Genomic DNA, 9,764 nt, shown 5'->3' with positions numbered 1-9,764 from the left:
CGAAGCAGTTACATGTATCATTCATGTACGGTTTGTCACTTAACCATGAATAAGTGATATGATTTGATTTGGTGAGGTTTAGCATAGCCAAGTGAATGAAGCCTTTGGTGTACCAGTCCACCTATACACAATTCTAAGTTAGTTCACTTGAACCACTAGAAATAGATGAACTAGCAAGCTTATGAGCGGGTCATCAACAAATCAAAAAGGAATTGCAGCCTAGAAAGCTATGTCTGATCACTTATATTTAACTTTTAAAAAAAAAAAAATCAAAAAGGCTTTCCAGTAAAGTGGCTTTCTATCTAACTGCTACAGAACATTTCACAATCAGAGCATTTTTCAGTCGCAAGCACCACAAATGCATGTCACACTCTTATCAAAAAGGAGCCCCTCCTAAGAGAGTGTCTCGCATGGTAAAAGAGGAAATGTATTCCGTGACAAATGGAAGATCAGAATCAGATAACCTCATAGGATGCCAAATTTGTCTCCAAACAAGTAAGGCCCAAAGCTATTTGATACTAGCAATAAAACGGGTAAAATAACTAAAATAGTTGCAGAATCCACCTATCTCGGGCTGTCGGTCATTGAGAGGCCTCTAGAACTAGCCCAGAGAGGTCAGATTCATTTCAAACATTTAGGTTAAAAACTAATGACTTTCTACAGGTCCACTGCGAGAAGCTCTAAATGACCATAATGAACTTCATTATACTGGACTCAAAAGGCAATTTATGGATTAGAAGTTCAGGAGTGTAACTCGGAACATACCAGCAAGGCTCTTCCATATTAGTTAATAACATGCATGAAAGATCCACAACATCAGACAATAACCAAACACAAACAATGGACGAAAGATAGAGGAGGCCATGTCCATTTTACATTTCGACCACAGGGCATTTATAATAGGAAAAACAAACAATTAATAAAATAAAAAAATTAAGACAACAAGAAACACTAGGAAAGAAGAGAAAGTATTTCACTGCATTAACGAAATGTGATTAAAGTTTGATCATGTGATGATTTATTTACTCCATAGCTGATCTGAGAGCAAGTACATATAGCGAAATGGCAGGTAACACGAGAAGGAGCACAATTGTAGTTTTGACAAGTATGGTTTGTACATATGGTTTTCATTTCACTCTGCTGTGATAGTCGTCTGCCAGAAGCCTCCCCATTTACAGCTAGTATTCACATTTTCAGACATCAGATGACAACAATTTTACCTCACCAACTAAGAATAAAGAGAATTGTTTCCCTTTAGAGCGCTGCAAGTCAGCTGAGCATGGTTGGATGCCCTGTCTGGAGCATTTTCTTGAGCACTTCCATCCCAAAGGAAGAATCTGATGAACTAAAATAAGGGAATACATAACTTACTTGGATCAATACCATCTTTAAAATTCTTTAAAAAGAAAGCTTTGCGTTTATGTATCTGCTTCAATTGAACTTGATTTTCCACTAGTTTATCACCAGCACACGAATTGCATCTAGCATCCAAAAGTACTTTTGACTTCCCATTAGTAGCTTAAATCAGTGTCTTGATAAGATGTCACATTTTCATTATATTTTTAACCAAGACGTTCTTCTAATTTATATTTTTCACCAACATTAACGTGGACTGAGGACAATAAGACTTCTTGATTATAATTGATGACATTGGCAGGAGATAACACTACAGTTTCATCAACCAGATAAGTTGATTCTGTGATTGTGGCAAACACGAAGTTAAGAATTGTTTCAATATGCATATAAACATGAGGTAACACCATATCATACTATTCACAGAATTAAGTTAACCCAGAGTTCTAGGTGCCTTGTTTGGAACCTTATAGTCATTGAACGCTAATTCCAAAATGTTTTGTAAAGTAATTTGTGATCAAACTTTAGATTCAGTTAAAAATACCAAAAGGAAGAAGTCTCTAAAATATATGGGTCCCCACAAAAATAAAAATAATGTGGCAAGAGGAAATAAGTCAATAAAAAGTATTAAGTAGAAGGAAGAAAACTGAACCCTGGATGTGTTTGTTTCGCTCAAGGCATCATATCAGGTATTACAGCTATGACCTAAAGCCTGAATGTTTTATATCCTGTCAGAATTTATCTTTATATACACTAAAGGTTCTAGAGAATACAATTGTTAACAAAGTGTAGCACGGTTGCAGGCCTTTAGATGCATAGGTGGATCAACAAAATTGAGCACAGTTGCATATCTTAAGATGTACAGACGAGAACATATGCAAAACACAATATCCTCAACTGTAGAAGGTAAATCTTGAACGCCTAAAAATGGTCATGCCATTTACTTTAATGAGCCTCATCTAAGAAGTGACATGATATATATTCAAGGTCAAACTAGGAGAAGAGGAACATAGAGATTACACAGAATGAAAGAGAAAGATAATATCAACCAAGCTGATATCTCCACTTATTTTCCTCGCTATGGGGGGCAAGGGGGAACTGATATTGAACATATAAAGCCTAATAGCTTGCACTGTTTAACTTAGCAAACCATTTTCACTGACAAGAATAACTAAAACAAATTTGTAACATGTTGATAACTTAGACAAAGGAGGGAAATTACCTTGAAATAGTGATCTCAAAGGGAAATGAGGCGCCCTCAAGATTTAGTATCGAGGGAATATGGTCCTTTTTCTCATTTCCAAATTTGATTATCTGAAACAGAACTTCACGAAGAGATAATTCCAGTCCCGAGCGCCGAACATCCCTCTCCTCAGATGCATTCTCTGCGATAATTGATAGACAAAAAAGGCATACCTCTTCAAAGATGTAAAAACTGGAGCATTTGTGAAACTAGAAAACAAAGAAAGACAGACTAGTTAGTACCTCCTGGGTTAACAACTTTGGAGTGATGAGACTTGCCAGAATCTGCTTTTGGATCTTGAGCGACATTCAAATTTACGTACCAGTGTTCCCAGTAGTGACGTTCAACTTTGTTTGTGAACCATGAGGCTTGTTTGTTTTTGACTTCATAGAAGGACAAGCAGATCTGCATCATTTTAACGTTCCATTTGGAAGTTCCATTAGCAACTACTAATTCCAAAAACAGAGATCATTTCCCAAGTTGAAGGTATAACAGAGATCATTTCCTAAGTAATACACAGACTCTTTTGGAAGTAAATAGCAAGAAATAAGACTCCAAGATATCATGAGAAGATCTCAGGAGGAATATGCACATTTAAAGAAAAACAGAAGTACAGAAAAACAGAAGTAGTAAGAGAAGTTAAAAAATCTGCGAAGAATATTAAGCAAATATACTAAAGGGACAAACAGACAAGTTCAGATCACGAACCTGGTGTTTCCGGTTGGGGTGCTTCTTCACCTTATCAATGAATTGGTTAATCTTCTCATCAATTTTCCTCTCAACTTCAACATCACCGCACTGCACCTGTTTAATTTAACATGAAAAAAGGAACAAGCTAAAATTCACGTCTGTAACTATTGGCAACATCTTGGAATAGACTCACCAGAAAAAGCAAACCCCGTCCCACCAAGTTAAAGAAATGGAGGCTCAAAATCTGAAAAAATCACTTATCACACTGATCTCACCTCAGATTGACATCATTTAAGGACGCCACTCAAGTTCTGAATATACAACAACTCCTTATCTTAGTTTAATTGACATTGTCCATATTTTCCAGTAGTTAGTTTAACTTCACTTTAAGTTTGTATCATCTTTGATTTATCCAGTCTTTGTTAACTTCTGCTTTCTTTAGAATCTTATTTACATTTGGTTTCAATTAATTGTAGTCGGCACACAGTTATAAATCTTATATTTGCAAATAAGATTCTAATGAATAAGTGAACTAACAAAACTGGATCAACATTTCTTAGTTCTGTTGATTCTTGTCTATATGAGATTTCACGAGAATAGAGTAGTATTCAATATGACATTTTTTCAGCATCAAAAGATTAACTTAGAAAACAGCAGTAGTTCAATGATTTTCTTTGGTACTCCATTCAAATGAAATATTTTATGGCGGAAAATTACATAACATTTCAAACAAGCATTTTCAGAAAATAATAACAAGGAAAGAAGACAGAAATAAAAATGCAGATATCTGCAGAATTTGTTAATAGATGGCACGTCCTTTGATTATGATGAAACGAGACTGGTTAGTCCTGTCCTAGTTAAGCATCACCCAAACTTCACTTCTTGCAGTGGAGATGCTTACAACATTTTTCCATTTGATTCTACAATAAGATTATAATAACGGGAATTTCAGGGGTAGAGAACAGTAAAGCTTTTATCGAGAATACAACTGGAAAGGGAATTGCACTGATTCAAGTATCAGTATCATAAAGAAACATTATAGAAATAACCTACTGTACGAAGCATAGAAGTGGTCTAAACCCTTTCAAAGTACGTTACTTCATTTGGCATATCTTTGAATCTATCTAGACTCCTTAGCAATAACACATCTTCCAGATTCTCTGTTACTACCAAAAATTGATTCATAAAGCATAGTAAGGGAGAAGGAGAGAGAAAAGGCGGGGGTGGCAGACAGAGATGAATACATTATCAACCTAAAACTTTGAAAGTTCAGAAGTTACGTACATATGTTATGTCAAAAAGTTCCAAATCAATCTCCTTTGGCCACACCAGACCTAGTGCTCTATGGAACATGATTGTATGAAAAATGCCTGCAGCCATTTTCACCTTTCTGTTTTAGGATATGTCCACAAGGTTATTTTGTAGAATGATGAACTATACAAAACTGTATTATTTTGTAGAATGATGAACTATACAAAACTGTACATACTCTCTTTGGTCATATGCTAAAGTTACACATCAAATTAAGCAAAAAGCCTAATGCATTTTAGTCTGGATTTAGTACTGTGAAAGATCTTATGTAAGGAAACATGCTGTACAGATTCTAATGTATCCATTTCGGCCTCCAGACAAGAACTCTTTCAAAGTACTCTCATTATCTACTAGGCTGGTCTAGGAAACCAAAATATTGGAGTTCATACGTTAATGATTTCCTCCCAAGCTATGGCTTAATGGCCATGTCAAGAGAATTAATGCAGTTACTCCGTTTGTTTCAATTTGTTTGTCTTACCTTCCTTTTTAGTCTATTTAAAAAAGAATGCCTTCTTCTTAATTTGGTAACTCTTTGATTTCAACATTTCACATGACATGTTTAATGCCACAAAAATTAAAGAGCATTTTGGTACATTATGCATATCTTTAGTTTAAGACCACAAGATTCAAAATTCTTCTTTATTTTCTTAAACTCCGCGTCGAGTCAAACTACGACAAACAAATTGAAACGGAGGGAGTACATGTTACTAAATGCTCTAGACTTATATAGTATGTAACATTTTCCTAATTTGTCACAATATGAATTTTTCTAATAACTTCTCTTTGAGTTTAATCATCAAGAGGACGGAGTAGTTTTCTCTCTCCTGTGCTCTCTTTCACAGCCACAATGAACTACTAACATCAACGGATACTGTCATAGCGATTGGCGTGATTCAAGAATATTTCTAGGTCTAGAGACTCGGTTATTTAATTCATCAGTATACATACACTAAAACTAAATAATGCAGAACATATATAGTCAAACATGCCAATGACCTGACCTTACATCAAATTTAGGCATACTAGTTCCCTAATTACAAAGGTAAATTACTCAATTACGGATAAATTGAAGTAAAATCAAAAGTAATCAGAACGATTACAAATTAAAGTAGGCGACTCACATTGGAGAACTTCTGGTATCTCAAATTGCTCCACATCCTTGAGTAAAAACATAAAATTACATTGAAACTCAAAAGAGAGAAATTCGGTACATAATAACAATGTCATAGAGAGATGCTTACAAGTTCTTTCAAGTGGAAAATTTCAGAGTTGATGATTCTACTAATTAACAATCTTGGCATATAAGAGTATTATGTAAAAAAAAAATTGATTCCATTTTGAATTTAGGTTATATTTTCGACTTTAATTTATTTGCTTTATTACTATTGACTTATTATTTCATATTGCTTTATACTTATTTTTAACTTATAATTGATAGAATTTTTGTTAAATATTTGAATAATATTGTGGCATTATATTTATAAATATTTTTTTTTTCAAATATCAAATCTCACGATGTTCTCAAAAAAAAGTATGCTTTTACGTTTTATACTCAATTAAAATAAAAATATTATTAATTTGAAATTATATATCAACTATTTTTTATAATATTAGTTACAAATATATGATTATTAATTAACATATTTTCAAGAAACAATGTGTTATTAAATAACTAATTTAATATCATTTATAAAGGCACATATTTTTTAAATATTAATTTTAAATTTTTTATAGTTAAGTTTTATTTTTAAATTAAAATAACTGTGTAATTACACTTGTGCAATCAAACAAAGACACTTGTAATTACCACTGTAATTACATTATGACAAACAAACATGGTCATTGTAATTACATTATTGTGTAATTACTAGGCTGTGTAATTACTACCGGTAATTACTAGGGCAGTAATTACACCAATTCCAATTACCAGGTGGCTTTCCAAACAGACCCTAAGGGGATGAGCAAATTGTAAGGCCCTAACCGCAGTGCATGTTGTTGTTGCTTGGCAGTTGCAACTTAGTTTCATTCTGTTTTATAATCAATCCACTATTGGCTGTTTTATCGATTAAAACTCATAATTTCACTCAAGCCCTTGCTGGTTTGTACTGGCAACGCCTGAATCATCACATTCCCTACTTTCCCTTGCTGCATTCACTTGCTAATTATACCAGCATTATAATGTAGAATTATTTATACAATGGAATTTTTATGTCATAAATTTACTATAATGAAAGAATTATTATACTTAAATTATTTAAATTAAAAGGATAATTTTATCTTTAAATAATTTAATTTACAATGGAATTGTTATGTCATAAATAATAATAATGAAAGAATTATTATACATAAATTATTTAAATTAATACGATAATTTTATCTTTAAATAATTTAATTTACTCATTGCTAATATATGTATTCTTTAATATTTTATTTCTGGTAAAATAATATAGAAATTTGCGCCTAATTTAGTAAGGATATCACTTGATACCGCAAAGCAAGTGTTGCATTAGTTGTGCGAAGATTGATTTTTTTTTGACCAACTAACTTATACTCCTCCGCTTTGATTTATGTAACTTCATTTGGTTGATAGCGACATTTAAGAAAAAGTGAAGTCTTTTGAAACTTGTGGTTTAAAATAAGTTTTGAATATTTGTGTAGCTGTAAATCATTTCATAAAGTGAATTTGTTTCTTAATTACGAAATAGGTCGTTCATTTTGGCACGGACTAAAAAGGAAATAGGTTCACATAAATTAAAACAGAGGGAATATTATTTTATGCAGGATTTAATGCTGTGGACAATTAGTAGACTCAATAATGAGTTTTGATGGATCATTTTAAATTAGTTTTGATAGATCATTATCCTAGATTAAGATTTAGAATAAGGGGAAATTAAGTTAATGATTTTAATAATTAAATTAAATTAAACAAACAATAAATGCTACAATATCAAATTTGTCATTACAATCAAACATGTGTTAGTAGAATCAGTATCGAGTTGAACTCAATTTCCTTTATCATTTACTGGTCGATATCTTTCGTTGGAGTAGGACTTTGCGGAATATGGATTTCTTTTCTGAAATCATTTCTATTTTTTCAAATATCTAAGTGAAGTTATAGACAGAGATTTTTAAACAGTAGGAGGTAGTGCGAATTATAAAAAGCAGTTAGGTTGGTTATGTTGTTAGTGATGAAACTAATAGTACTGGGCACAATTCATATGTCTTTGCTTAGTTGCAATACTGGGCTTTATCCCTTAGTTAAGTGCGTTATCTTAAAAATATCAGTTCTGAGGATCTGAAAGTATAATAAATGTGTTAATTTAACCATATTTTATTCAAGCATAGCGATAATTCTGGAAATCACAACTAGTCTTGTGGAATATAGTTAGATCCTGTAGTCAAACCAATATTGGAAGAGTCAATAGCGGGGCATCTGGTCATCTTGTCTGTAATTGACATGGGACCCATTTATCATAACTTTTTTTTTTGTGTGTGAAAGGGATGTATGGTAGCTTACCACCACTAAGTTTTGTCCATCCCATTGATTGATATTCATTCATCATGCTACAGAGCTATGACCTGTGTTGATCAAGAATCTGTTCAGTATCACAGAAGACTACCTTTTTCTCCCACTACAAATGAACAGTTTGCTAATTTCCAGATGAGTCAAGCAGAGGAGCAGATGAGTCAAGCAGAGGCGGACCTACATGTAATGGCACTTCCACCCTTCAAAAAAAATTATGTATATATATATATATATATATATATATATATATATATATATAAAAATTAATATATGTTTAATTTTATGACTCTAACAAATAAAAGTGTCTTAAAAGACGTTAGTTGCAATGCTAACGCTTCCTTAAATGTCATCCCCCGATCGAACAAATATCACTTTTAATTATTTTTTTGAGCCTATTTTAGAAAAACAATAAGCGTTAAATGAGAAATTTAGATTGAAACTAACTATATACCACATATTTACGCCTTAGCGGCTTTATCTCTTTCATCTACTTCTCTGTGTTAAATTTTATTTATTACACATATTTGACCTATATCTTTGTATTTTAAGCATTCTACACTATTAGTGGCTGATCCGACACAATATTATCCCTCAGTCGTCATTAAAATTTTTGTTGGTGTTTATGTTAAGATAATAGTGCCTCCGGCGTCTTGAAATCCTGGTCCGCCGCTGGAGTCAAGAGAGTTATGAATCCATTGTAGAGAGTATACTGACGAAATTTCTTTTCATTCTCTTAAGGTTTGTGATTGGGATAGATTTAATGGTGAAACAGTTAAAAGGCAGATTGAGGAAGACGCATTGGAATGGAAGCATTATATGTTGTAGATTCATTGCGCGGGCCAGATAATAATTTATATTGCTAATTTTACTAAAGTCTCAGCCAGTTGGATCAGTTTATTGGATCAAGACACTTTAAATACAAATAACTACTACTATAACTAAATCTAATCTAGAAAGGAGCAAATTGGATAGCACTAAGTGGATGGCTTCGTAGGGATATGTCGGCACGAAATTCTCTTTGCCAAGCCTTGTCATTTTTTCAACATTCTTATCAACATTCTCCAGAAACGTGGTCTGTTGTACTGCTGCCTATAAGATCTTGTCACTGCATTGGGATCCCAATCATAGGTTAATCTGCTCAAGTGGAATTGGGACCCCCTAATATGCAGAACCTTAATTGTGCTTTACAGTTGTTCTATATTGTAGGGTCTAAAGGACCAGTTAATAGTTTTTATTAGCGTGATTCGTTGAGTTCAATTGTAATCCTCGTCACTTCCATTAATGGTGGAGTCGAATACAATATAATCCTTATAACTTTCTGCATCATGATAAAAAATGTGGCCAATAAATGCGTTCTTATGCTTGAATTATGCACCCATAATTGACACTTTAAACAATTGAACGAAAGTGCACAGTGCAGATTTTCGCCAGGAAAAATTAATAAAACTTTGAAATAAAAACTATTGTGACAACCGCATTTACAACATTATTAGAGCGCTTGTATATCCTCAGACACAAGATTGAATGCAAACCTATTCAAGGACAAAATCTGATTGTTCTTCACTCTAAACTTACATGACAATTACCCTTTTGAGCTTGTATTTATGTAGTCGGAACAGAGGTATAGTTTTGGTCTGGGAG

General features: G+C 33.0%; 1 pseudogene; it reads right to left on the bottom strand.

Annotated features, from left to right (window-relative positions):
* Window positions 1-292: 292 nt before the first annotated feature.
* LOC132046943 (autophagy-related protein 101-like) lies at window positions 293-4,729 on the bottom strand (annotated as a pseudogene).
* Between the last annotated feature and the right edge of the window lie 5,035 nt (window positions 4,730-9,764).

This window comes from Lycium ferocissimum, chromosome 2, assembly GCF_029784015.1.
Source record: "Lycium ferocissimum isolate CSIRO_LF1 chromosome 2, AGI_CSIRO_Lferr_CH_V1, whole genome shotgun sequence".
NCBI classification, from domain to species: Eukaryota; Viridiplantae; Streptophyta; class Magnoliopsida; order Solanales; family Solanaceae; genus Lycium; species Lycium ferocissimum.
Note: the sequence above shows the minus strand (reverse complement) of the source record. Positions and strands in the feature narration are given on the sequence as shown.